This window comes from Sus scrofa, chromosome 9, assembly GCF_054392235.1.
Source record: "Sus scrofa isolate SSC_HxYL_T2T_F1_AM1 chromosome 9, Sscrofa_HxYL_maternal_Yorkshire_Landrace_v2.0, whole genome shotgun sequence".
Taxonomy (NCBI): Eukaryota; Metazoa; Chordata; class Mammalia; order Artiodactyla; family Suidae; genus Sus; species Sus scrofa.
In genome coordinates this window covers 41,597,909-41,625,704 of record NC_139391.1, presented here as the reverse complement: position 1 = coordinate 41,625,704, position 27,796 = coordinate 41,597,909, and the positions used below count along the sequence as shown (strand labels likewise).

At 40.3% G+C, this 27,796-nt stretch overlaps 1 long non-coding RNA gene across 2 annotated transcripts; it reads right to left on the bottom strand.

Moving 5' to 3' along the window:
* Positions 1-14,657: 14,657 nt before the first annotated feature.
* Positions 14,658-27,628, bottom strand: LOC102166826 (uncharacterized). 2 transcript variants are annotated; one of them, XR_014815308.1, is made up of 4 exons: positions 27,080-27,628; positions 26,306-26,499; positions 21,656-22,498; positions 14,658-17,254 (listed from the first exon to the last, which is right to left on the bottom strand). It is a non-coding gene; the product is annotated as an uncharacterized LOC102166826 (long non-coding RNA). The 2 variants fall into 2 exon arrangements; XR_014815307.1 differs by lacking the exon at positions 14,658-17,254 and adding an exon at positions 20,851-21,133 and having other exon boundaries at positions 22,370-22,498.
* Between the last annotated feature and the right edge of the window lie 168 nt (positions 27,629-27,796).

The window sequence follows — 27,796 nt, the reverse complement described above, 5'->3', positions numbered from 1 at the left end:
CAAGTATTAAAGTAAAAAAAAATCAGAATGGTCAGTGGATAACCATTCATGCTTATTAAATATTATCTGGGTAAAATAAAGACTTATTGGACTCTCACTGGTGGCTCAGTGGGTTAAAGATCTGGCATTGTCACTGCTGCGATGTGGGTTCAACTCCTGGCCCAGGAAACTCCACATGCTACAGGCATGGCCAAAGGAACAAAAAGAGAAAGACCTATTAATCTAAGATTTGAATCCCATTCTCTGGCAGCAGTTCAGGCTAAATCTACCATTAAGAGAAGACATAGACGGTGTCCCATTGTGGCTCAGTGGGTTAAGAAACCACCTAGTATCCATGAGGATGAAGGTTCAATTCCTGGCCTCACTCAGTGGGTTAAGAATATGGCATTGCCATGAGCTGTGATGTAGGTCACAGAGACAGCTTGGATCTGGTGTTGCTGTGGCTGTTGTGTAGGCCAGCAGCTGTAGCTCTGATTCAACCCCTAGTCTGGGAACTTCCATATGCCACAGGTGTGGCCCTAAAAAGCAAAAAAAAAAAAAAAGAGAGAGAAAGAGAAATATATTTATTTCAGAAGTCCACTCTCCACATCCCCATGGGCCCTTGCACTTTGCTTTCCCACTATTTCCAAGTAAGATATGACACCTCTTAGACGGGTCTTTTGGAAGAAGTAGGGGGAGAGAGAGAGGGTTTATTATGCAAACATAATAAGGAAGTGTTTATTATGCAAACAGCAACTGAGTTATGTGTCCTTTAAGACTACTAAATAGTTTTTAATTACTGCAATATCAGTAAATCCCATAAATATGCAAATGCAATTAGTTCACAAAATAGGCCTTAAATATCTTTATTCCTCTCCAACAAAGTTCTTTGAAGTTAAATCGCTAACTCTCTTTGTTCACTCCCTTGGCAGTCGTGCTAAAATTGACAGGGATTTTGACAGATGTACATATTCAAGGGGAACCGAATTCTCTGAGCACATCTGGGCAGGCTGGAGGAGAAAAGCAAAAATGGACACTCTAGCCAAACTCAAATATTTAATGAGTAGAGGCCCACATGAAATTTCTTTTTCTCCATAGCATTGTAAATGCTGAAATTAATATCAAGGTAACCACTTGGGTACCACTTCAAGTCCAAAGCTACCTTCAACATTTGATTTTTTCCTGGCAAAGTTTCATTTTTTAAAAATGATGCACATTTTCTCATCCCTTAAAATTAACAAAGACACAAAGAAATAGTGTCCCACATGACTCTGGCCTTTGGTAGCTATGTGACATGCTTTTCCGTGAGAATACAGGAGTTAAGGTTCCAGACTTTGGAGTCAGACACACCTCATTTTGCCTCCCAGCTCCATCACTAGCCAGATGCTCATGGCCTTGGTCAAACTGCTTTCTGTTTCTAGGCTTTAGTTTTCTCACCTATAAAAAGGGTATAATAGGCTTTGTTTAGTCTTCTATGAAAGCACAACAAATTATCACACACTTAGCAGCATAAAACAAAGCTTATTTTTGACCTCAGAGTTCTGTAAGTCAGAAGCCCAGGCACAACAAGAATCAATTCTTTGCTCAGAGTCTCACAAAGCAGAAACTATGGTTGGGTGCTGAAGCCGGCTCTTAATGCATCAGGAGGGCCAACTGTGCACATCCCTTCCCAGCTCTGTGTTCAGTGACATCAGGTTGGTACCTTGAAATCAGCAAGGGATGATGGGAGTATTTTCCACAAGGGAATCAGCAAACATTATAAATCAAGGCCCCTCCCACCAACTGGTTACTAAACGCCCACAGACATAATGCCCGCTCCCGTTAATTTTCCAGGGCTTCATAGATACCTCCATTATAGCACTTATTCAAGTGTATTATGACTATTTGTTTACCCTCCTATCTCTTCCAGAATTCTGTGAATTCTTTGAAGGCAGAGCACTTCGTATCTTTCTATCTCCAGCAAAGACTTGGCACCTAGTGAGTGCTCATTTAATGTTTGAGAAAGATGGACTGAGGAGAGGGAGGAAGGAATTAATGAATAGGCAGAAAAAATTTTGGTTTATGAAAGAAATATGACATCAAGAAGGACCTAGCTTTTTCACAGCCACATCCAACATGCTACCCTTTCATCACCCATCTCACAAAGGATAGGTGAGAATGATGAGTTGGATTCAGAGCAAGATTACTTCTATTTGGTTTGTTCCTGAACCAGCTGGCAAACCACGCAAAGGATAAACATAGGAAACAGAAGCATGAAGTTCATGCCTTTCTTTGATTTCCTCAGATGGTATCTAAAATTCAGGGGTCTTGTGGTCACCAGGAGTGAGGGGTCCCCCGAAAGCCAGAGGAATATAAAGCTGTGGGCATGCTGTTTCTGTGTATGCCCCAATGACATTAGTCCTAGGAAACTACTGGTCCTACTCAGAACACTGTGCTGTGTAGGTGTCCTGCCCAGGTCATGAGCTTTGAAGTTTTGTTGTGCCAGCTCTGGGGAATCTCCCATGGCCCGAGGCTCATTGCAGAACCCAGAGTTTTTCCATTTAGGTTCATTTGGAAGTCTTACTGAGGAGAGGCCTGGATATGGTCAGTCATAGCAGCCAGTTAGATATTTTGGACTGGATCTAAATTTCTGGATATTTCTATCTTTGCTGTGGACTCAAGACGGGCGAGAGCTTTGATCCTTTAGAGCTTGCTTTGTTCGTTCATTCACTCTGTGGAGAACTGTGGTAGACACTGGGGATATAAAGATAAGAAAGTTGGCTGGACCGCAATCCCACTCTTGGGCATCTATCCAGACAAAACTCTACTTAAAAGAGACACATGCACCCGCATGTTCATTGCAGCCCTATTCACAATAGCCAGGACATGGAAACAACCCAAATGTCCATCGACAGATGATTGGATTCGGAAGATGTGGTATATATACACAATGGAATACTACTCAGCCATAAAAAAGAATGACATAATGCCATTTGCAGCAACATGGATGGAACTAGAGAATCTCATCCTGAGTGAAATAAGCCAGAAAGACAAAGACAAATACCATATGATATCACTTATAACTGGAATCTAATATCCAGCACAAATGAACATCTCCTCAGAAAAGAAAATCATGGACTTGGAGAAGAGACTTGTGGTTGCCTGATGGGAGGGGGAGGGAGTGGGAGGGATCAGGAGCTTGGGCTTATCAGACACAACTTAGAATAGATTTACAAGGAGATCCTGCTGAATAGCATTGAGAACTATGTCTAGATACTCATGTTGCAATAGAACAAAGGGTGGGGGAAAAAATGTAATTGTAATGCATACATGTAAGGATAACCTGACCCCCTTGCTATACAGTGGGAAAAAAAATATTTAAAAAAAATAATAAATAAATAAATAAAAGAAAGTTGGCTGGAGTTCCTGTTGTAGCTCCATGGGTTAAGAACTCAACATAGTGTCCATGAGGATGTGGGTTTGATCCCTAGCCTTACTCAGTGAATTAAGGATCTGGTGTAGCCACACATTGCAGTGTAGGTCGCAGATTCAGCTCAGATTTGGCATTGCTGTGACTGTGGTCTAGGCCAGGAGCTGCAGCTCAAAAACAAGCCCTAGCCAGGGAACTTCCATATGCCTCAAGAGCGGCAAAAAAAAAAAAAAAAAAAAAAAAAGATAAGGAAGTTCAGGGAGGAGTTCCCATTGTGGCATAGTGGAAACGAATCTAAGAACCATGAGGTTGAGGGTTCGACTCCTGGCTCTGCTCAGTGGGTTGAGGATCTGGTGTCTTGAGCTGTGGTGTATGCTGGCAGCTGTGGTTCCGATTCGACCCCTAGCCTGGGAACATCCATATGCTGAAGCTGCAGCACTAGAAAAGACCAAAAAAAAAAAAAAAAAAAAAAAAAAAACCAAACAAACAAACACCTAGAATATAACATAAATGCCAGCAGATGAGTAAACTGGGGGAGATGGTGAGGAAAAAAAGGAAGCTCAGACTTGAGGTGAGATGAGAGGCTTTTCACAAATGGCATTGGTGCTGGGTAAAGACAGTCAGCTAGGTGAGGAGACAGCTAGGAGAGCAGAGGGAATAGCCCGTGAAAAGGCTGGATGGTGAGATAACATGGTAATTTCTAGGGGGCTGCAAGTCTCACTTTGTAAAATGGGAGGGGGGGCAGATAGTTCCAGATTCACATGAGTCTAGTAGATTAACAAGTTCATGTTACATACAAAGTGTTGAGGGAAGAATAAAATAGGAAAGTGAAATATTGTATAAATCTGTATAACTGCTGTTATTATAAAGCTGTCTCCAAATGGCCCGTAGCAATTATTCTAAAATGCACAACAGCTGTATTTGTCCCCTTTCTGCCATTGCTGAAATTTACACTGTCATTGCTCTAGGAGGAAGGCTTGGCACTAATAATAGGCTGGTTGACTGTGGCTGGAGTGTGACAGACCTCTAGTTAGAGCCCTTAAAGACCGTAAGCAGAGGAGTGGGAAAATGGAAAGCTTGGCGGAAACCTAAGTAAATGTAGTCAGAGCACCGCCTTGTGGCAGCTGTCATACCTACAGCCCCATAAAACTCCAGGCTGTTTTATATTTTATTCCATTTTGCCATTTTTACATGACTTGAAAGTCACGACTCACCTCTATTCATGTCATCACTCTTGTTTCTTTGCTCTGAATATTTTTCTTTAGAGTCCCCAACATTGACTCATGCCAACCTATTTCCATTTCTGCATACAACTGTCAACCAGTTCCTCCTGGCTTACTTACTGTTGTTTCTCCAAATTCTGTTCCTCAGGTTCCCCAGCAGCTCAATGACTTCTCAAGGGGTAATTTCCCTACTGTGTTCCTAAGAGCAGGAATAAATAAAGCCTTGATGCTCTAAGTTATAAACAGTATTATTGTGAAAGCCATATAGAATTTTCATATTAGACAAAAAGGATTAAATTCCTTAAATTTGAATGTCTTAAGACTAGGTTTTCCTGAAGGATACCTGAAATAAGGATGTGTGAACAAGTCTGAATTATGGAAGTACTTACAGCAGAAATAGCTAAGGAAAAACAATGGTTTTGGCCTGATACTTCAGGGAAACAGACAGTGAAAGCTACACTGAGTTTGTTCCTCTAAGGGAGCCTGGCTGGCATACTCGCACCTGTCAGTCACTGGCTTTGGGCCTAGGGAGAAGGGGTGACAGGAAGTGAACTCCCAGGCATTTCCTGCTCGTTTCCTGGGGAAAAAAAGAGCTTTTAGTAGCCCAAGGGAAGTTCAACAAAGGTTCTAGGTATGGGCCTTTGGAAGTAAAAGCATAGGGAAGACAAAGAGAGAGAGCACATAAACAGTAAAAATGGATCTGCGAAGACCTGGGAAGATCACTGAAAGTTTCCACTGTAGGGTCAGTGAAGATTCATGGGAGGCACTCAGTTTCTTATTTCTCTAGACGACTGTTACATTCCAAAGAATCTGATGATTAACTTTTTCAGAGCTTAATCATACGGAAATATAAAAAGCTCTCTTCAAATTAATATTACCCCTCCTGAAGAAAGCTCTTCTCTCCCCAAAATAGTCAATGATAATGATGATTTTAACATACACTTTAGCAGAGGCACATGATTCCTAACTTGATCACATCTTCTAAGAATAAGAGATGAAATCATAAAATCTGAAGTCTAAATTATAATGAGGTGAAATCTGAAGTAGTTTTCAGAGTTCCCGTCGGGGTGCAGCAGAAACGAATCCGACTAGGAACCATGAGGTTGTAGGTTCGATCCCCGGCCTCACTCAGTGGGTTAAGGATCCGGCGTTGCCATGAGCTGTGGCGTAGGTCGCAGAAGTGGCTTGGACCCTGCGTTGCTGTGGCTGTGGCATAGGCCAGCGGCTACAGCTCCATTTAGACCTCCATATGCTGCAGGTGCAGCCCTAAAAAGACAAAACACAAAAACAAAAATAAATAAGTTAATTGAATAAAGTAGTTTTCAACCCTGGCAGTGCATTAAGATCATTAGAGTGTTTAAAAGCTTTTTTTAAATTCCCTGGGCCCCATCTCCACAGATTCTGATGTTATGGCAAAAGGGAAGAAACGGGCACTGGTTTTGAAATTCCACAGGTGACTCTGATGTGCAATCAGGTCTGAAAACCACAAGTTTAAATCAAGACAAACAGATTCCCTTGTCGATAGATGGAATGAATTTTCCGTCATTCAATTATTATCAAATTCTACTTTGATACTTATAAAAAGAAACTGTTGGGATGTGTGCCCTGCCTACATTTCCCTTCTCTGAGAATTGCCTGCTTCTCCAATGCCATGGCCATGTGTATACTCTTATCCCATCCACTCTGACCAAAGCCAGTAGGACAAGGGGTACAGCTGACTCTTTCCCAGAACTTGGGCATAAGTCCCTAGCCCGTTGGCTTGTGCTGCTGGGGCTGGGAAAACGCCATGAACCCAGGGCTGGATGATGTCAATTTCCACCATTTCTGCAGAGAAGCAAAGAACGCTGGACGACAGAGGGTGAGAAGAAAACAGACCTGTATAGAGATCAAGGATGAGAAAACATGTGGAGCAGCCGAGAGGAATGACTTTCCTTTTTTTTTTTTTTTTTTTTTGTCTTTTTTGTCTTTTTGCTATTTCTTGGGCCACTCCCGCGGCATATGGAGGTTCCCAGGCTAGGGGTTGAATCGGAGCTGTAGCCACCGGCCTACGCCAGAGCCACAGCAACGCGGGATCCGAGCCACGTCTGTGACCCACACCACAGCTCACGGCAACACCTGATCGTTAACCCACTGAGGAAGGGCAGGGACCGAACCTGCAACCTCATGGTTCCTAGTCGGATTCGTTAACCACTGCGCCACGACAGGAACTCCAAGGAATGACTTTCATTCCTAATGACTCTTCAAGAACTGGTTTTGGTGCTGATGTAGCCCAGCTACACTCCCAAGAGGTTGCCCTGAGGCCTCCAAAAAAGCCTTCCCTGTCCCTTTTTACTTAGAGCTGCTCTGTGGTGTTTTTGGTTTGTTGTTGTTGTTGTTGTTTTTCCATGCAAGTAAGAAGCCTGTGTTAAGACAATGGTAGCCTGGCTCAATTTTGCGCCCCCGAATCTCTTTGTTAGGTAAACATGTGAGTTGATAGTGCAGAGGCACTCCTGAGCCTGTGTAGAATCAGTCTTCACCACCATATCTGCCTGCCTCACTAAACTGAAGACCCCTTAAGGGAGAGAGGCTTTAATCATTCAGGCAGCACAGGAAAACCGCATAGCAGATGGATGTTCAACACATGACGGCTGAACCCAACCCTGAGGCTTGTCAGATAGAATACGTATGTATTAGTCTGCTAGGGCTGTCATAATGAAATGCCACAGAATGGATGGCCTAAACAACAGAAATTTATTTCCTCACAGTTCTGGAGGTCAGAAGTCCAAGATCAAGGTATCAGAGGGTTGGTTTCTTCTGAGGCCTCTCCCCTTGACTTGCAGGCAGCCGCCTTCTCACTGTGTCCTCACATGCTTGCCTCTTCGTCTGTGCATTTCTGTGTCCTGATCGTCCCTTCTTAGGAGAAGTCCAGGTGTGCTGGACTAAGGGCCACTCTGATGACCCCATTTTAACTTCATTACCTCTTTAAAGGCCCTGACTCCACATATTCTCCAAATAGTAACATTCTAAGGTACTGGGAGTTAAGGCTTCCACACATAAATTTGGAAGGGACCAAGGATTAGGTTCAGCCCATAGCAATATATATTCATTCATTTATTTATTCAACTCACTTTTATTGATTATAATGATCCTTCAAGCTAAAGACTCTGGGGTGTTCCATCAGTGCTAAATATGCTAACTCCTTCATATTCTTAGTTTGTAATGCTCAAAGAATCTTAAGAGATTGAATTAATTCCAAATTACATGACTAGCCCTCCGAGGAAATCTAAGGCTAAGAAATTCAGAAATATAAGTAAATTCCCAGCATACAATCTTCTAATTAAAACGAGTATGGATACAGGTTTTTAAATTTTTAATTCAGATTTATTTTTTTATTCAGATTTTATTTATTCATTTATTTTGTGTGCTTGCCTACACCACAGCCACAGCAAGGCCAGATTCGAGCTGAATCTGCAATCTATACTGCAGCTCACAATAACACCAGATCCTTAACCCACTGAGCAAGGCCAGGGATCGAATGCACATCCTCATGGACACTAGTCAGGTTTGTTTTCTGTTGAGCCACAAAGGAAACTCCCTTCCTCGTCCATTTATATGCTGGTGGACACTTGGATTGCTTCCACACCTTAGCTATTGTAAATAATGTTATTGGGAAGCATATATCTTTTCAAATTAATGTTTTCTTTTTTTTTTGGATACATACCCAGGAGTGAAATTGCTGGACATTACGGTAGATCTGTTTTTAGTTTTTTGAGGAAGTAGGTGGTCTTTTCATTTCAGTGATGGTATCCTTTCCTGTGCAAAAGTTTTAAGTGTAACTAAGGCCCATTTGCTGAGTAGAGTGCCCTGGGTTGTAGGTTTTTTTTTTTCCCCCTTACAGCACTCTAAATATATCATGCCGCTCCCTTCTGGCCTGCAAGTTTCTGAAAAAAAAAAAAAAAAAAAATGAGCTGGTAGCCATATAGTGGTTCCCTTGTATGTGGCTCTTTGTTTTCTCTTGCTGAATTTAAAATGTCCTATTATTGGCTTTTGCCCTTTTGATTATGATATGTCTTGGTGTCATTCTGTTTCCATTCATCTTGTCTGGGACTTTCTGTGCTTTCTGTACTGGAAATCTGTTTCCTTCTTCAGCTTCAGGAAGTTTTCAGCAATAATTTCATCAAAAACATTTTCTTCTACTTCTGGGACCCCTTTAATGCAAATGCTAATACACTTGATGTTGTCCCACAAGTCCCTTAAGTGTCTTCATTTTTAAAATTTATCTTTTTGTTGTTCTGATTGGGTGATTTCCATTATTCTATCTTCCAGATGGATTATATATTCTTCTATATCACCTAGCTTGCTGTTAACTCCTTCTGGAGTATTTTTCATTTCAGTTATTGTATTCTTCAGCTGTTACTTTTTATATTTTCTAGTTCCTTGTTAGGGTTCTGTGTTCATATACTCACTTCCAGAGTTCAGTTAGCATTCTTATTACTATTGCTTTGAATTCTTTATCTGGTAAATTATTTATCCCTGTTTCATTAGGGTGAGGGGGATCTTCTTTTAGTTGAAACATAAAGAACCCTTATGTAGTTTGCTTGTGCACAGTAGCTTTGGTGGAAGAGCTGAATCTGAAGCAAGCATGGGCCACATCTTCCTCCAGAGTATGCTGACAAGTAGCATTTGGTGGGAGGTAAGGCTGAAGATGGAGGGGCTAGGGCCACAGGCAGGTATAAGGCAGGGCTTCTTCTCTGCTTAATAGTAGTCACCTTATCAGGGGTGGGAGTGGAGTCCAAGGGGCTGCAGTGGAAGCCCTGAAGGTTGAGTCTGAGCCAGCTCTGTTCCCTTTAAGTATGTACGCTCTTCTTGGCAATAGCACCCCCATCCTAGTGGCACCAGAGCAAGAAGAATTGGAGAGGGAGCGTGTGTGGACTGGGGTGCATGATGGGTGGTCCCAGCAAGCTGGTCAGAGCCCAGGCAGTTTTCAATCTGTTGCCTCCATACTGTTCCTGGCAATAAACAAGTGTGTGCATGCGCTCCTAACAGAGGCTTGGTTTCTTCCAGCCCACTACTAAGTTCCATTAGTTTTCAAACAAGCTAAGGGGACTCATTTTCCTGGTATTGGACTCCAGGGCTGGGTTGCCTGATATGTGGCTTGAATTTCTTACTCCCCAGGAAGGATCACCAAGCCCATGATACCCCCCTCCTCTTCTGTGTCCCCTGCTAGGAGTGTAATTCCTGACTCAATTGCTTCTCCCTCCCAATTTGACTACTGGTGGATCTTTTTTTACAGCCTTGTTATAGAACTTTTCTGCCAGTCTCCACGTTGTTTTCAGCAAGAGACGCTCCCCACATAGATGTATTTTTTATATTTTTATGTGGGGGGTAAGCTCAGTATCCTCTTACTTCCCCATCTTAATCTCTCTCCTTTAGTATTCTGGATTTTGATCATTCTAATTAGCTGTGTACTTCATTGTTGTTTTAATTTGCATTTCCCTGATGACATATGATGTGGAGCAGCTTTTCACATGCTTATTTGCCATCTGTATATCTTCTTTGATGAGGTTTCTGTTAAGGCCTTTGGCCCTTATTTAGTCCTGTCATTTTCTCATTGTTGAGTTTTAATAGTTTTTGCATATTTTGGATTAGAGTCCATTATCTAATGTGTCTTTTGCAAATATTTTTTCCATGTCTGTGGCTTATCTTTTAATTCTCTGTTTAAAATTTTTTAATTTATTTTTTCTTCTCATTCTGTTCACAACTGTCTTTCATACAGCAGTTTTTAATTTCAATGAGGTTCAGTTTATCAATTATTTCTTTCATGGATTATGACTTGGGTGTTATATCTAAAAAGTACCCAAGATCATCTGGTTTTTTTCTTATGGTATTGTACAGGAATTTTATAGTTTTACTTTTAGGTCGGCAACAGATTTTTAGTATATTTTCGTGAAGAGAGTAAGGTATGTGTTAGGATTAGGATTCTTTTTTTTTTTTTTTAAGTGGATGTTAAGTTGTTACAGCACTGATTTTTAAAAGAGTACTTTTGCTCCTTTGTCAAAAATCAGTTGACTATACTTATGTGGGTCTATTTCGGCACTCTCTCTTTTATTCCATTGATCTGTTTGGTTTTTTTTTTTTTTTTTGCCAATACTACACTGTCATCATTACTATAGCTCTACATTAAGTCTTAAAGTTGGTTAGTGTCACTCCTCCAACTTTGTTCTTTTTCAACATTATATTAACTATTTTGGGTCTTTTACCTCTCTGTATAAACTTTACTTATTTTTTTTAGGGATGCACCCACGGCATATGGAGGTTCCCAGGCTAGGGGTTGAATCGGAGCTATAGCCTCTGGCCTGCACCAGCACAGCCACAGCAACTCAGGATCCGAGCCACATCTGCAACCTATACCACAGCTCATGGCAACACCAGATCCTTAACCCACTGAGCAAAAGCCAAGGATTGAACCTATGTCCTCATGGATACTAGTCAGATTCATTTCCAATGAGCCATGATGGAAACTCCCTAAACTTTATAATCAATTTTTTGATATTCACAAAATAACTTGCTGGGATTTTGATTGGGATTTCACTGAATCTTTAGATCAAGTTGGGGAGAACTGACATCTTGACAATATTGAATCTTCCTATCTATGAAACTGGAATACTGCTACATTTATTTAGATCTTCTTTGATTTCATTCACCAGTTTTGTAATTTTCCCTCATGTAAATCTAGTACATATTTTGTTAAATTTATACACAAGTATTTAATTTTGAGGGAGGGTACTAATATAAATGATATTTTTATAATTTCAAATTCTACTTGCTCATTGCTGACATATAGAAGTGACTGACTTCTGCATATTAATCATGTGTCTTGAAAACTTGGTATAATTACATATTAGTTTCAGGATGGTTTTTGGCAATTATTTTGGATTTTCTATGTAGATTTGTTTCTTCCTTCTCAATATATGCAGCTTTTATTTCCTTCTCTTGTCTTACTGCATTAGCTAGATCTTTCAATATGATGCTGAAGGAATGGTAAAGAATATCCTGGCCTTCTATCTGACCTTAGTGGGAAAATTTAGAGTGTCTCACAATTTGGTATGATGTTAACTCTAAGTTTTGGTAGATTTTTTTTTTTTCTTTTTAGGGCCGCACCCCCAGCATATGGAAGTTCCCAGGCTAGGGGTTGAATTGGAGCTACAGCTGCCAGCCTACGCCACAGCCACAGCAATGAGGGCTCCAAGCCTCGTCTGCCACCTACACCACAGCTCATGGCAACACTGGATCCTTAACCCACTGAGCAAGGCCAGGGATGGAACCCGCATCCTCATGGATCTTAGTCGGTTTCATTAACTGCTGAGCCATGAACGGAACTCCCTTGGTAGATATTCTTTATCAAGTTGAGGAAGTTTTCCTCTATTCTTAGTTTACTGATAGTTTTAAATCATAAATGAATGCAGATTTTGTCAACTGCCCTTTCTGCATCTATTGATATGATCACGTGATTTTTGGAAACAACTTTTAAAAAGGCTTTTACTCTAGCTCACTTTTTAATTATTTTCTTCTTTTTTTGTGCCTTGTTGTTACTCTTCAATAGAGATAATAATTTACATATAGCAAAATACATAGATCTTAGACAGGATAATGCATTTTGGAAAATGTATACATTTTATAACCAACGTCCCAATCAAGACATAGTACATTTTCAAAAATTTCCCTCATGCCCTTTGCCTGTCCTACCTAACACTCTTTGCTTTTAGAATTTCATACAATTAGAATTATACACAGTATTTGCTCTTTTGCACCAAGCTTCTTTCTCACAAGTAAATGCTTCTGGAATTCGAATATGTTGTTGTGCATAACAATAATTCTTTGATTTTTATGAGCATCACACAATTTGTTTATCCAACCTCCTGTTGATGAACATCTCAGTCATTTCCAGTTTGGGACTGTTACGAATAAAGATACTATGGACATTCAAAATTCCTGTTGTGGCTCAATGAGTTAAGAACCCAACTAATATCCATGAAGATGTGGGAACTTCCATGTGCCGCAGGTATGGCCCTAAAAAAAACAAACAAACAAAGAACTTGACTAGCACTATGAGGATGTTGGTTGGATCCCTGGCCTCAATCACTGGGTTAAGCAACCAGCGTTGCTGCAAGCTGCAGCGTATGTTGCAGATGTGGCTTGGATCTGGCATTGCTGTGACTGTGGTGTAGGTTGGCAGCTGCAGCTCTGATTTGATCCCTGGCTCAGGAACTTCCATATGCTGCAGGTACAGCCCTAAAAATAAGATACTATGGACATTCTTACACAAGTCTTTTTATGGATGCACACTTTTCATTTCTCCTGGGTAAAAACCTGGGAATGGATTGCTGGGTATTAGGATAGGTGTATGCTTAACATTTAAGAAATCTTCATTTCTCCAAAGCATTTTTTTCATTCTTTTTTTATTACTCAAATGAATTTATCACATCTGTAGTTGTATAATGATCATAACAATCTAATTCCACAGGATTTCCATCCCACAGCCCAGGCACATCCCCCCACCCCCCAAACTGTCTCCTCTGGAGACCATAAGTTTTTCAATGTCTGTGAGTCAGCATCTGTTCTGCAGAGAAGTCCAGTCTGTCCTTTTTTCAGATTCCATATGTCAGTGAAAACATTTGATGTTGGTGTCTCATTGTATGGCTGACTTCACTTAGCATGATAGTTTCTAGGTCCATCCATGTTGCAAAAAATGCTGGTATTTCGTTCTTTTTAATGGCTGAGTAATATTCCATTGTGTATATGTACCACATCTTCTGGATCCACTCCTCTGTTGATGGACATTTAGGTTGTTTCCATGTCTTGGCTATTTTAAATAGTGTTGCAATGTACATTGGAGTACATGTGTCTTTGCGAGTCGTGGTTTTCTCTGGATAGATGCCCAGGAGTGGGATTGCTGGATCAATCTTCAAAGCATTTTTTACCACTTCATACTCCCACCAATATCTTATGGGAGTTTGAGTTCCTTCATCTCCTTCCTAACACTTTTTAAAGTCTTTAAAATTTTAGTCATTCTAGTGGGTGTGAAGTAACATCACACTGCAGTGTCTTGAGTTGTTGTTGTTGGTTTTTTTTTTTCCCTGCATCCATAGTATGTGGAAGTTTCCAGGCCAGATCAAACCTGCACCAAAGCAGTGACCCAAGCCATAGCAGTGACAACACTGGATCCCTAACATGCTAGGCCCTCAGGGAACTCCATTACATTGTAGATTTTTGCTGTTTTTTTGGGGGGAAGGTTGGTTTTTTTGGCTTTTTAGGGCCGCACCTGCATCATATGGAGGTTCTCAGGCTAGGGGTTGAATGGGAGCTAAAGCTGCTGGCCTACACCACAGCCACAGCAACACCAGATCCTTAACCCACTGAGTGAGGCAAGGGATCAAACCCTTAACCTGGAGTTCCCGTCGTGGCACAGTGGTTAACGAATCCGACTAGGAACCATGAGGTTGCGGGTTCGGTCCCTGCCCTTGCTCAGTGGGTTAACGATCCGGCGTTGCCGTGAGCTGTGGTGTGGGTCACAGACGTGGCTCGGATCCCGCGTTGCTGTGGCTCTGGCGTAGGCCAGTGGCTACAGCTCCGATTCGACCCCTAGCCTGGGAACCTCCATATGCTGCGGGAGCGACCCAAGAAATAGCTAAAAAAAAGACAAAAAAAAAAAAAAAAACAAAAAACCCTTAACCTCATGGTTCCTAGTCAGATTCATTTCCACTGCACCATGACCGGAACTACTACATTGTAGTTTTAATTTCCACTTCTCTGATGACTAATGATGAATTGGACATTCACACATCTTACTTTGTAAAGTATCTGTTTGAGTTTTCTTCCCATTTTTAAATTGAGCTGTCTTTTTCTTAATGATTTGTAGGCACTCTTTATACATCAGGCAATAAATAATTTTGTAAGATATATGCACTGTAAATATGTTCTCCTGGTATCTGTCTTACACCTTTTCATTTTCTTAACAGTCTTTGGAGGAGCAGAAATTTTTCATTTTGATGAAGTCAATTTATAAATTTCTTCTTTTGTGTTTAATGTACTTTATGTTCTGTCAACCAAATATTTGCCTATATCTTGGTAGAAAAGATATTATGTTGTCTTATCTCTACAAACACTACAATTTTAGTTGCATAGTTAGATCTTTGACCCATATGGAATTAGTTGTTATATATAATATAAGACTGAAGTCAAGGTTCATTTTTTAAATACAAATATCCATGGTTTATTATCACCATTTATTGAAAAGACTTTTCTTTCCCCAGTGAATTGCATCAGGAACTTTTCTGAAAATCAGTTGACTCTGAATTTGTTTTTGGACTCTCTCATTCTGTCATAAGATTTCTCAATTTCAGCACTATTGCATCTTGAGCCAAATAATTCTTTGCTGTGGGGAATTTTTTCCTGTGCATTAGGACATTTAGCAGTGTCTCTGGCCTCTATTCATAAGATGTCTGTAGTACCTTCCTAACTGTGACAACCAAAAATGTCTCCACACATTGCCAAATGTTTCCTGGAGGGCTGAGGGGTCAGGGGCAGCCACTGGCATATCCGTTTACCAACACCACATGACTTAAAATTATACAGTATAAAGCCTCCAAATTCTTTTTTTTCAAGACTATAGTTATTAGTTATTTTAGGTCCTCCACATTTTTAAACAGGTATACCTCAGAGATATTGTGGGTTTGGTTCCAGACAACTGCAACAAAGTGATTATAACAATAAAGCAAGTCACATAATTTTTTTGGTTTCCCAGGGCATATGAAAGTTATGCTTATACTATTGTCTATTAAGTGTGCAGTAGCATTAAATATAAAAAAGCAATGTATACAACTTAATTAAAAAAATTTTTTTTTTCTTTTTCAGCCACACGGGAAACATATGGAACTTCCCAGGTCAGGGGTTGAAGCTGAGCCATAGCTGTGGCAATGACATATTCTTAACCCACTGTGACAGGCTAGGGATTGAATCCATGCCACCACAAAGATAATGCTTGATCATTAACCCACTGCACCATGGCAGGAACTCCTAAAATTCTTTGTTTTGGCTGCCCCACAGCGCATGGAGCTCCTGGGCCAGGAATCAGATCTGAGCCACAGCTGTGAACTAAGCTGCAGCTGCAGCAATGCCAGATCCTCAACCCACTGGGCCCAGGATCAAACCAGCATCCCAGAGCTCCCAAGACACTGCCAATCCTGTTGGGGCACAGTGGGAGCTCCTCTTAAAACTCTTAATTGCAACAATTTGCTAACCATCATGTGAACCTTTAGTGAGTTGTAATATTTTTGCAATAGTGACATTAAAGATTATGATCGGAGATCACATAACAAAGATAATAATCATGAAAAAGTTTGCGATATCGTGAGAATTACCAAAATGTGACACAGAGACATGAAGTGATCAAATGCTATTGGAAAGATGGTGCTAGTTGACCTGCTGGATACAAGGTTGCCAACAAACTCAATTTGTATAATAATGCAGTATCTGCAAAGCACATTTAAACAAAGTACATTAAAATGAAGTATGCCTGTATAAATTTTAGAACATGTATAAATTTTAGAATCTGCTTATCAATTTCTACAAAAAAACCTGTTGAGATTTTGATGAAATTACGTTGAATCAGTAGATCAATTTGGAAAGAATTAACAATATAACAATTACTGAATTTTCCCATCTGTCTTAGCTCAGGCTCTTTTTATTATTAATAAAAATATCATGGACTTGGTGTATTAAATAGTAGAAATTTATTTCTCATAATTCTGGAGGCTGGAAAGGCCAAGACCAAAGTGATTGATTCCTGGTGCTCACTTCCTAAATGCAGAGGGCCACCCTCGCTGCCTTTATATGGCTCTTATAGGGCTGCCATAACAAAATACTAGACTGGGTGACTTAAACCACTGAAATTCACGTTCACATATTTCTATAATATGAAAGTCCAAGATCAAGGTATAGGCAAAGTGTGTTTCTCATGAGATCTCTCTCCTTGGCTTCCTTCTTACTCTGTCTTCATAGGACTTTTTCTCTGTACACATATATCACTGATGTTGCTTCCTTTTCGTCTGAGGATACCAGTCCTATAGGATTAGGGCCCCACCCTTATGACCTCACTTAACCTTAATTATCTCCTTCAATGCCTATCTTCAAATATAGTCATAGCAGGGATCAGGGCTTCAATGTGTAAGTTTTGGCAGAACACAATTCAGTCAATAATGTAGGTGGTTATCAATTTTCTAAAGTATGTTTCAATGAGCCACATTTTGTCTTTGTTATTTTCTTTCTTTTTGACTGTTTATTATTTCATTGTCTTATCCTCTTACCTTTATCATTTCCTTCCTTACACTTACTTTGAGTATACTTTGCTCTTCTTTGTTTATCTTCTTACAGTGGAACATTAGGCCATTGATTTAAGACCTTTCTTCTTTTCTTTTTCTTTCTTTTCTTTTCTTTCTTTTTTTTTTTTTTTTTTTTTGCTTTTTAGGCCATACCTGTGGCATATAGAAGTTCTCAGGCTAAGGGTCCCATAGGAGCTGCAGCTGCCAGCCTATACCACAGCCACAGCAATGCCAGGTCTGTGACCTACACCACAGCTCACGGCAACGCTGGATCCTTAAACCCACTGAGCAAGGCCAGGGATCGAACCTGCATCCTCATGAATGCTAGTCAGATTGGTTTCCACGGAGCCATGACGAGAACTCCCACAGTCTACTTTTAGAGATAGGACTGCACCTTCCTATGAAATGTAGTAATCTTGCAATCATTTAGTTCAATTTACTAGCTCCTGCTATTGTCATATGCATTCCATCTAAATGTATTATGTACTCCATAAGAACATGTTACAGTTTTTCCTTTACACAAAAATATGTAACTTGCTTCTTACTGTGGGAACTATATCTAGTCTCTTGAGATAGAAAATGATGGAAGATAATATAACACAAAGAGTGTGTATGTATGAGATTGGGTCACTTTATAGAAACTGGCACAACATCATAAATGAACTACACTTTAAAAAATACAAAAAAAAGAAAAATATGTAGCCTGCTAAAAATCCAATTCAATTCTTTTTTTTTTTTTTTTTTTTTTTTTGGCTTCACTCATGGCATGTGGAAGTCCCTTGGCCAGAATTAAACCTGTGTTGCAACTGCAACCTGTGCCACAGCTGCAGCAATGTCAGATCCTTAACCCTCTGTAACACAAGGGAACATCTTCAATTACTTATTTATTTTAAATATTGAATATTTTAAGTTCTAAATTATTCATTTGGTTCTTGCTTGTATTTTCTAGCTACCTGTTGAGGTTTCCTATTTTTCATTTATTATACATACGCTTTCCTTCACTTCATCAAGTGTAGTTATCATAGGTGCTTTAATGTTTTTGTCTGATAAGCCAGCATCTTGATCAGGCCGACTGACTGTCTTTTCTGTTCAGAATGGGTCACATTTTCCTGGTTCCTCATATATTGAATAATCTTTGATTGTATCCTGCACATTATGTTATTTTGTTAAGATTGAATTCTGTCATATCTAAAGGGAAGACAAGATGTGTGCATGTGCGTGTGTATATGTTGATGTTTTGGTTTCAGCAATGAATTAATTTGTTATCCTCAAACTGCAAACTCTTTCTTCTAAGGCTGGTAACAGCTGAAAGCTCAGCTGATTTCTTTTGACGTTTTTGAGGTGCTTTGTGTCTATGGTATAGTCAGCCAAAGCCTTGGGCAGAATCTACACAAGAACCAGGGATCCTCTTTACCTCTGTCCTTTTCACAATTCCCTTTCTCACTTTTGGATGCCTGTATTTAAATATTCCAAGCTCTAGTTTATGGTTCATTCAGTACAGAAACTTGATTGGTTTTCTATTAGTGCTTTAACCACCCTGTCTCATACTGCAACTATGGCCTGTTGTCTGAGTAAACTGAAAAAAATGGGGCACATGACAGACCTTTCTTTCATGTTTTGATTTCTTTTTAAAACCTATGTTCAAGGACGGAAATCCCATAAATAAACCCATGCACCTATGCTCAACTAATCTGTGACAAAAGAGGCAAGAATATACAATGGAGAAGAGAAAATATTTTCAATAAGTGATGCTGGGAAAACTGGACAGGTACATGTAAAAGAATAAATTTAGAACACTCTCTAACACCATGCACAAAAATAAATTCAAAATGGACTACAGACCTAAATACAAGACCAGATACAGTAAAAGTCTTAAAGGAAAATATAGGCAGAACACTCTCTGACATAAACCACAGCAATCTTTTCAGAGCCACCGCATAGAGTAACAAAAATAAAAACAAACAAATGAGACCTAATTAAATTTAAAGTTTTTGCAAAGCAGAGGAAACCATAAACAAACTTAAGAGAACCCAGAGAATGGGAAAATAATATTTGCAAATGAGGTGACAAGGGATTAATCTCCAGCTCATGCAGCTCAGTATCAAAAAAACAACCCAATCAAAAAATGGGCAGAAGATCTAAATAGATATTCCTCCAAAGAAGAAATACAGATGGGGAGTTCCTGTTCTGGTACAGCGGAAACAAATCCGACTAGGAACCACGTGGTTGCCAGTTCGATCCTTGGCCTCCCTCAGTGGGTTGAGGATCTGGCGTTGCTGTGAGCTGTGGTATAGGTAGCAGACAAGGCATGGATCTGGTATTGCTGTGGCTCTGGTGTAGGCCAGCTGCTACAGCTCCGACCCCTAGCCTGGGATCATCCATATGCCATGGGTGTGATGCTAAAAATACAAAAGACCAAAAAAAAAAAAAAAAAAAAGAAAGAAAGAAAGAAAGAGAGAGAGAGAGAGAGAAAGAAAGAAAGAAAGAAAAGAAATACAGATGGCTAAAAAACACATGAAAAGATGCTCAACATCCCTAATTACTAGAGAAATGCAAATCAAAACTACTATGAGGTACTACCTTACACAAGCCAGAATGGCCATCATCAAAAAGTCTACAAACAGGAGTTCCGTCAAGGCTCAGTGGTTAACAAACCCAACTAGTATCCATGAGGATGCATGTTCAATCCCTGGCCTTGCTCACTGGGTTAAGGACCTGGCATTGCCGTGAGCTGTGGCGTAGGTCGCAGACGCGGTTCAGATCCCAAGTTGCTGTGGCTGTGGCGTATGCTGGCAGCTGTAGCTCCAATTCAACCCCTAGACTGGGAACCTCCACATGCAGTGTGTATAGCCCTAAAAAAGACAAAAGACAAAAAAAAAAGAATGTTTGTGTGGCAAAATTGCTTCATTTTCCTTAGTGTATTTCACTGGTGGGTTTATTAGTGATTATCTGTCCATTTCATGGTCTGCAGAAAAAAAAAAGAAAGTCTACAAACAATAAATGCTGAAGGGGGTCGGGATGCAGAGAAAAGGGAAGCCTCTTACATTGTTGGTGGGAATGTAAATTGGTATTATCACTCTGGAAAAAAGTACAGAGATTCCTCAAAAAGCTGAAAATAAAACTATTATCCGATCCAACAACCCCATTCCTGGGATCTATCTGGAGAAAACCATAATTTGAAAATATACATGTACCCCAATGTCCACTGCAGCACTATTTGCAATAGCCAAGACATGGAAGCAACCTAAATGTCCATCTACAGAGGAATGGATAAAGAAGACGTGGTACATATTTACAATGACATATTACTCGGCCACACAAAAAAAATGAAATAATGGCATTTGCATCAACACCGATGGACTTAGAGATAATCATACTAAGTGAAGTAAGCCAGACAAAGACAAACATATGATACTACCTATAGGCAGAATCTAAAGAAAGGATACAAGTTAACTCATTTGCAGAACAGAAACAGAGTCAGACTTTGAAAACAAATTTAAGGTTACCAGAGGGGACAGGCTGAGGGGAGGGGATGGACTGGGGATTTGGGTTTGGCATATGCACACTGTGGTATAGGGAATGACTGGGCAAGGGGACCTGCTATAGAGCACAGGGAACTCTATCCAATATTCTGTGATAATGTACATGGGAAAAGAATCTGAAACAGAGAGAATATATACATATATCTATATCTGAATCACTTTGTTGTATAGCAGAAATTATCACAACATTGTAAATCAACTATACCTCAATAAAACTTTAAAAAATAAAATAAAACCCCAGTTCAATTTTCAAACCCTTCAAGTAGTTGTTTTTATTCATCTGTTGGAGAGTCGGTTTGTTGAGATTTTACTCCTCCATATAAAAAATTTTACTCTTGTTTGATTCACTTTTTAACTTTATTTTAAACATAAAAGGAACAGACTCACAGACAAGGAGAACAGACTTGTGGTTGCCAAGCCGGAGGGGAGAAGGTGGGATGGACTGGGAGTTTGGGGTTAATAGATGCAAACTATTACATTTAGAATGAACCAGCAATGAGGTCCTGCTACATACATTGTGTGTATAGCACAAGGAAATATATCCAATCACTTGTGATAGAACATGATGGAAGATAATATGAAAAAAAAGAATGTTTATGTATATTTGACTGGGCCACTTTCCTGTACAGAAGAAATGAACAGAACATTGTAAATGAACTATAATTTTTAAATATTTTTAAAAAGTTTTCAAATTCTTTTGTAAGAAAAATAAAACTATTTTCAGTCTGTCATGTGTAAAAGAGAAAATTAGCTCCAGTAGTTTAGGTTTTTGTTTGTTTGTTTATTTTTTGCATTTTAGGGCTGTACTTACAGCCTATGGAAGTTCCAAGGCTAGGGGTTGAATCAGAGCTGCAGCTGCGGGTCTACGCCACAGCCACAGCAATGCTAGGTTTGAGCCACATCTGTGACCTACACCACAGCTCATGGCAACACCGGATCCTTAACCCACTGAGCAGGGCCAGGGATCAAACCCACATCCTCATGGATATTAGTCGGGTTCGTTTTTGCTGAGCCACAACAGGAACTCCTTTTTTATTTTTTTAAGGCTACACCTGCAGCATATAGAAGTTCTTGGGTTAGGGGTCAAATTAGAACTGCACCTGCACAGCCACAGCGACACTGGATCTGAGCCACATCTGTGACCTATGCCAAGGCTTATGACAATGCCGGATGTTTAATCCACTGAGGCCAGGGATCAAACCCACATCCTCACAGACACTATGTTGGGTTCTTAACCCACTAAGCCACAGCGGGAACATCTGGTAGCTTAGTTTAAGATAAAGATGAGATCTTACATCACTGAATGGTTCAGATTTTTTGTTGTTATTAAAGGAAATAAAAATGTCACATTTGTTAAACAAACATTTGCCTCGAGAAATCTCTCTCAAATAATCTCCAGAATCTGTTCTGAATGTGCAAACTTATTTGGTAATGTTCACAGACTGATGGAACGGGGTTTTTTTTACTCCCCTATCCAGCTTGAGCAATGCATATTTAGCATTTGTAAAAATCAAAACTTATTTAAATGTCACTTCATAATGTCACAATATTTTCATGTTCTTCAGATAAGCTCATAACCAGATCAGACACAAGCCATAGTGTTGATTTGCTCTCAGCCATTCACTTGGTCTTGCCAATGAAATAATGAGATGTAGCATAAAATAAGTTACTAGAATCATCGCTCATCTTTTCCTAAAGCTGACCAACAAAAGTTGAGAATCCTCTACCTCAAATAACATGACCAAGAATTTAAAGTCGAGATACTTTCCTAAAGCTTTTTACTCCTTGGTATTAGAGCTCCTTGATTTGCAGAGATCAACTCTCTAAACCTGCTGGTCCAAAGAAAGCAATACTTACCTGTACTCTTTAAGGCAACTGACACACACTCCTATAGGGATGCACTTCCTCACAAAAGTGGCTGAAGATTCCACACAGTCTATTCAGCACCTTGTTCCTTTGGTTTTGAGTTGCTTGCACTGGATCACTCTGGAGAAGCATAAGAGACAATAAATACAATAAACAATTGTTTCAGAGCTTCCGAGTTCTCACCTTTGCCTCCTCAAGTCTGAAATTCTAAATTCTCCTCCCCAGTAAGGCCAGAGAGCTCCATTCAACTTTTGCCCTTAGTTTTTACCCCTTGGGCAGAAATCATCAATTATTCTCCCCCACCCCCAACTCCATGTTGTCTCCTTCTCTTCAGGGATGGCCTTGAGGCAACTAGGCCTTAAATGCCAATAGAAGTTGGCTCACAAAAGTGAAAAATCTACAGTCCCCTAAGGGCATGGGACTCAAGGCAGGGAGTTGGCTCACTCCCGGGGTACCCTCTGTTTCCTGGCTGCGCTCTTTAGAAACAAAACCAATTCTTTTGAATGATGCATGCTTATCAGGCTTGGCTAGGTACTTGCATTTTAGCTATATCTGAAATACTCTGGGAAATACTATGGTAAGATTCTCTAGGACCATTGCCTAAGTTCCATAAGCAGGGTGAACATGTAATTTGTATCCAAACATGGAAGTCTGAGAAAGGTGAAGTTATTAATAATCATGCTGGGAAAATATGGGTAAACCAGAATTGCACCAGGTAAACTGGTATCTGTGGTTACCCCAACTATAACTGGTCTTCTGACTAAGACTCCTATTGTCTTTCAGCCTTCTTTGTCTTTCTCAACTCAAATAGCACCTCCTTAGAGAAGTCTCCAGAGGCTGTTTCTTCTCTAATTGTTCATCTTTCTCAGCAAGGGTCCCTGTAAACCAGAGTCTTCTTATCTTTCACCTCAGGCTACAGACAGCCAGGCTACTTAGCATAGAATTCTGTCTTTATTAGTAGAAAGACTGGGCAAATTAACCTTTCTGTGGTGGTTTCCTCATTTGTGAAGCAGGTATTAATAACAGTACTTGTGAGTTCGTACACACAAAGCACTCAGAACACCACCTAGTCTGTAAGTGCTCAGTAAAGCTGGCTATCACTTTCTGTAAAAATGTTTTTTTTTCCTTCCAGAGTCAAGTATCAGATTGCTAAAAAATTTGCCTTTCTAAAGGCAAAATTGTATGAGTCACTTTTGTCTCATCTATTCTTTCAAATTTTGATATCTTGAGAAGAAAAATTTTTTACTTCAGTGGTGTCCTGAGTGAAAAAATTAAGTCGCCCGGAGTCCCCATTATGTCCCAGTCCTTGCTGCTTTATACTAGTTTCTATTAGCTTTTCCTGGGTGTCTTTCTGGTTTTTACCACTGGCTTCGGCAGTGACCCCCCAATTTTGACACATGTGGACAAAGAATGTCCCACCTCTCATTTCAGTAAACAGAAGATGATGTGGCCACTGGAGCTACATGATGGTGCACCCTGAGGGGAATTCAGAAGAGAGAAAAACAGGATACTCATCCTAGATAGTTAAGATGAATAGCAAAAGAATGATTTCAATAAGCCTGGACTCTTGAATCTTTTCATGCATAGAAAAGCACTAAAATCATCAAATTGGGACCTTTGTTTTTTGGGAGTTGTTTTTTTGTTTTTGTTTTGTTTTGTTGTCTTTTTATGGCTGCATCCACAGCATATGGAGGTTCCCAAGCTAAGGGTCGAATCAGAGCTGTAGCCGCTGGCCTACGCCACAGCCACAGCAACATCAGATCTGAGCTGCATGTTCGACCTACACCTCAGCTCATGGCTCACAGATCCTTAACCCACTGAGTGAGGCCAGGGATCGAACCTGCATCTTTATGGATGCTAGTCAGATTCACTTTCACTGCACCACAACGGGAACTCCATAACTTGTAATTTTAGTAGTTGATGTCAAATTGTTTTCCAAAGTGGTTGTGCTAATGTACACTACAAAACAATGTAAAAGTGTTCTTCCACTGCACCACATTCATAAATGGATTGTGCTTTTGTCTCTGATTTAAGAAAGTTTCCCTATGCTTTAAGGATAGAGATTCCCCAATGAAGTGCTTCAAAAGTTTTAAATTTTGTTTTTTTACATTTAAGCCGTTAATTACATTTGCTTATAATGTAAGAGTCCAAAATTACTTTGTTATATGGATAACTTCGTGAGGACCATTTATTAAAAGTTTATCTTATACCCACTGGGTCACAATGCTGTCAAAAATCAAGTTTGCAAAAATCAGCTTATTTCTAATTATCTATTATTATTATTATTTTGCTTTTTAGGGCCACACCCACAGCAATATGGAGGTTCCCAGGCTAGGGGTCCAGTCGGAGCTACAGCCGCCAGCCTACCCCACAGCCACAGCAACATCAGATCCGAGCCTCATCTGCGACCTACACCACAGCTCATCGCAACACCGGATCCATAACCCACGGAATAAGGCCAGGGATCCCACACCTCATTCAACCCTACTCGGATTCGTTTCCGCAGCGCCACGACGGGAACTCCTAATTATTTATTATTACCTTTTATCTGGAGGCTAAAGTTATTTTCACTTTCTTAGAAGAAAATTGGATCCCAAGAATTTAAGGGATGAATTCAGAATTCATGAAAGCAGATTTTAGAAGCATTTTTTTTTTTAAGTATTTCTCTGTATTTTCTAGAGACACGAAAGAAGGGAACCTGAGGTTACTATTTTGAATACCAAGGCCAAATGTTTCTCAAATTAAAATGAACTCATTAACTTTACTGAAAGTTGTTTCAATTTTGCACAACTACATTTGCCTACAGTACACATTTCAGAAATGTTGGAAACCCATTTATTTTGAACTAGCAAAAAGAGAGCCTTTTCTGAGACATTTTTTAACAGCTGTATTTAAACTTATACATGATCTAACCCTGTAATCCAGGGGTTAAAACAGAAATATACATACTCCTTCCTCCACAGTAAGAGAGGCCATTTTCCTAACTGCTGAGAAGCTGGCTCTTAAGGACATTCCTGACTAGACCATTCCTGGAAAGGAATCCATAACTCAAAGAACAGTCACACTTGTCAATCAGGCTCAGCCATCAGCTTTCAAATGCAGTTGCTCTGAAGCCAGTAGTAAAAACTATTCAGAGTGAAGCAGAGAAGAAACATAAGTATACATTTCTTTCTTTTCCCCTTTCTCTAACATTTTCCCTTCATTCCCATTTATCCCACACAAAGCTCCACACCAGTGTTCAATGACATTGAAGAGGAGTCGTTGTATGATTATGAACTACTTTGGATTTGAGGGTAAAACAGAACAGAAACATAAACTCATTGCCTCATAAAATAATTTAGCATTGAGACAAAAAGTTTTCCAGGAAAGGAAAAATTTTTTCCAATTATTTTAAAAGGTTTTTCATTTTGTTGCTTTTTTTTTTTTTTTTTGCTGCACCCATGGCATGTGGCCAGGGACTGAGCCTGGGCCATAGCAGTGACTCAAGCCACAACAGTGACAACACTGGATCCTTAACCTGCTGAGCCACCAAGGCACTCTATTTTTCCAATTTTTCCTTCGGGCAAATACTCTGGAAACTACTCCCTTTTTAAACAACTGGATGAACAAGGTCCTACGGTATAGCAGAGGGAACTATTTTTAATATCCTGTGGTGAACAGTAATGGAAAAGAACATGAAAAAGAATGTACATATGTATAACTCAGTCACTTTGCTGTACAACAGAAAGTAACACATTGTAAATCAACTATATTTCAATAAAACTTAAAAAACACAATTATTTGCTATGGCTTTATTTCTTTTTTTCCCTGAATATTCTTGGAATGATTATCAATTAATAATGCAATTATTCTGGAGCCCAAAGGCTGGGTTTGAGGAGGAATGAGAAGGGGTTTTCTGCAGTGCCAGCACATGTCCATGATACTTACTTTTGATATTTGATCACCACGAAGATTGCCAAATGATGGTCAAGCAATGATGTGGAGTGTTCGTTAAATACTGATTGGACAGGGTGTCTGTAGCTGATGACTGTGTCCAGGACCAGGTGGTAGTTAAACCCAAATGGGCCAGGAGGATTGATCAGGTCTACCGCCCTCAGATCAAACTGATTAGATCTAGGGCCCTGTTTAGAACCATATAACAGAAAGACACTTTATCAAAACTCTGGGGGCAATATTGCTCAAATGGCTATACACAACTCTTTCAGGAATATGGATAGAGAAACTCTCTGGTGGTCTTTTAAGGAACTTGTCATGAAAGAGTTACAATTTTCCACCTCATTTATACCAGTAAATAAGAAATTTCCTAAAATGAATGAGCAAAGGCAAACAATCACTACAGAGACATGATAAAGACAGACAGAAATAGAGCTTTCTAACAATTTAGAGGTATACAATGCTACAAATCAACTGGACTGAGAAATCAACTTGTTTTGCAATGACCGCCAAGTTGAGACCAGGAACACAGGTTGATTACTCACGAGGAAAAAAAAAAAGGTAAAGCCACAAGCATAAAAAGCTCTACACCCATCAGACAAACACACAGTCTGCTGAAAGTAGAATATTATGATCATGCCACCAGTTTATCTGCCAGGGAAAGGGGACCCCCCCTGAACTTTCAGGTGAAGGAAGTAGCAGCAGTCACGGTCCAGGCTCCTGAGTGTCATCAGGTCTCCCACAGGGGCTGCTGCACTTGCTCTTTACCTGTTCCCTTATGTCTCAAGCTGTGGTCAATGCAGACTAAAAAGGCCTGCAGGTGAAACATCACAATCACATGGCCAACAATGCCAGGAGCACAGGAAAGGACAGCATCCACATAAAATTCACACTGAAGGTGCTGAATGCCATAAACAGCTAAAATGGGACAATGGTAATTTCTGCTCCCCAGGCCAGCGTTAAAGCAGCATTCTGAGCATCAGTGAATAGATTCCGATCTGTTTGGTTAGCTTTAGACGTCAGACCACTCTATTCAGACTATCGCTTTCTTTTTTTCAGGAACGATAAATCAATTATTCCCGCAGTTGGACTTGGAAATGGCTCCACTGCTGCGAGGGAAACCCCAGACAGGGTCTCAAGATGGGGAATAGCTTTAACTCGTCTGTGGGGAGTCTTGAGCAGATGGTGACTCCTCGAAATAAGTTCTCAGGGACGAAGGAGGTAACGGGGATTTCGGAGGGGTCCGCGCTCCGCAAGGCCACTTCCTGGGAGCCAACCGCCCGGAACACAACCACTCCGCCGCCGACGCTGACCGTTAGGCGCGGGCGGGGCCGGGGTCACGTGGCCTGCGCCGGGTCAGAGCCCGGCGTACGCGGGAGCACGCAGAGCGGCTCGGCCCTCGGCCGCGCGCCTGGCGTGCGCGCTCAGGCCGGGGGCGGAGCGTGTGGGCTGAGCCTCAGGCGCGCGGCGGGCCGGAGGCGGGGC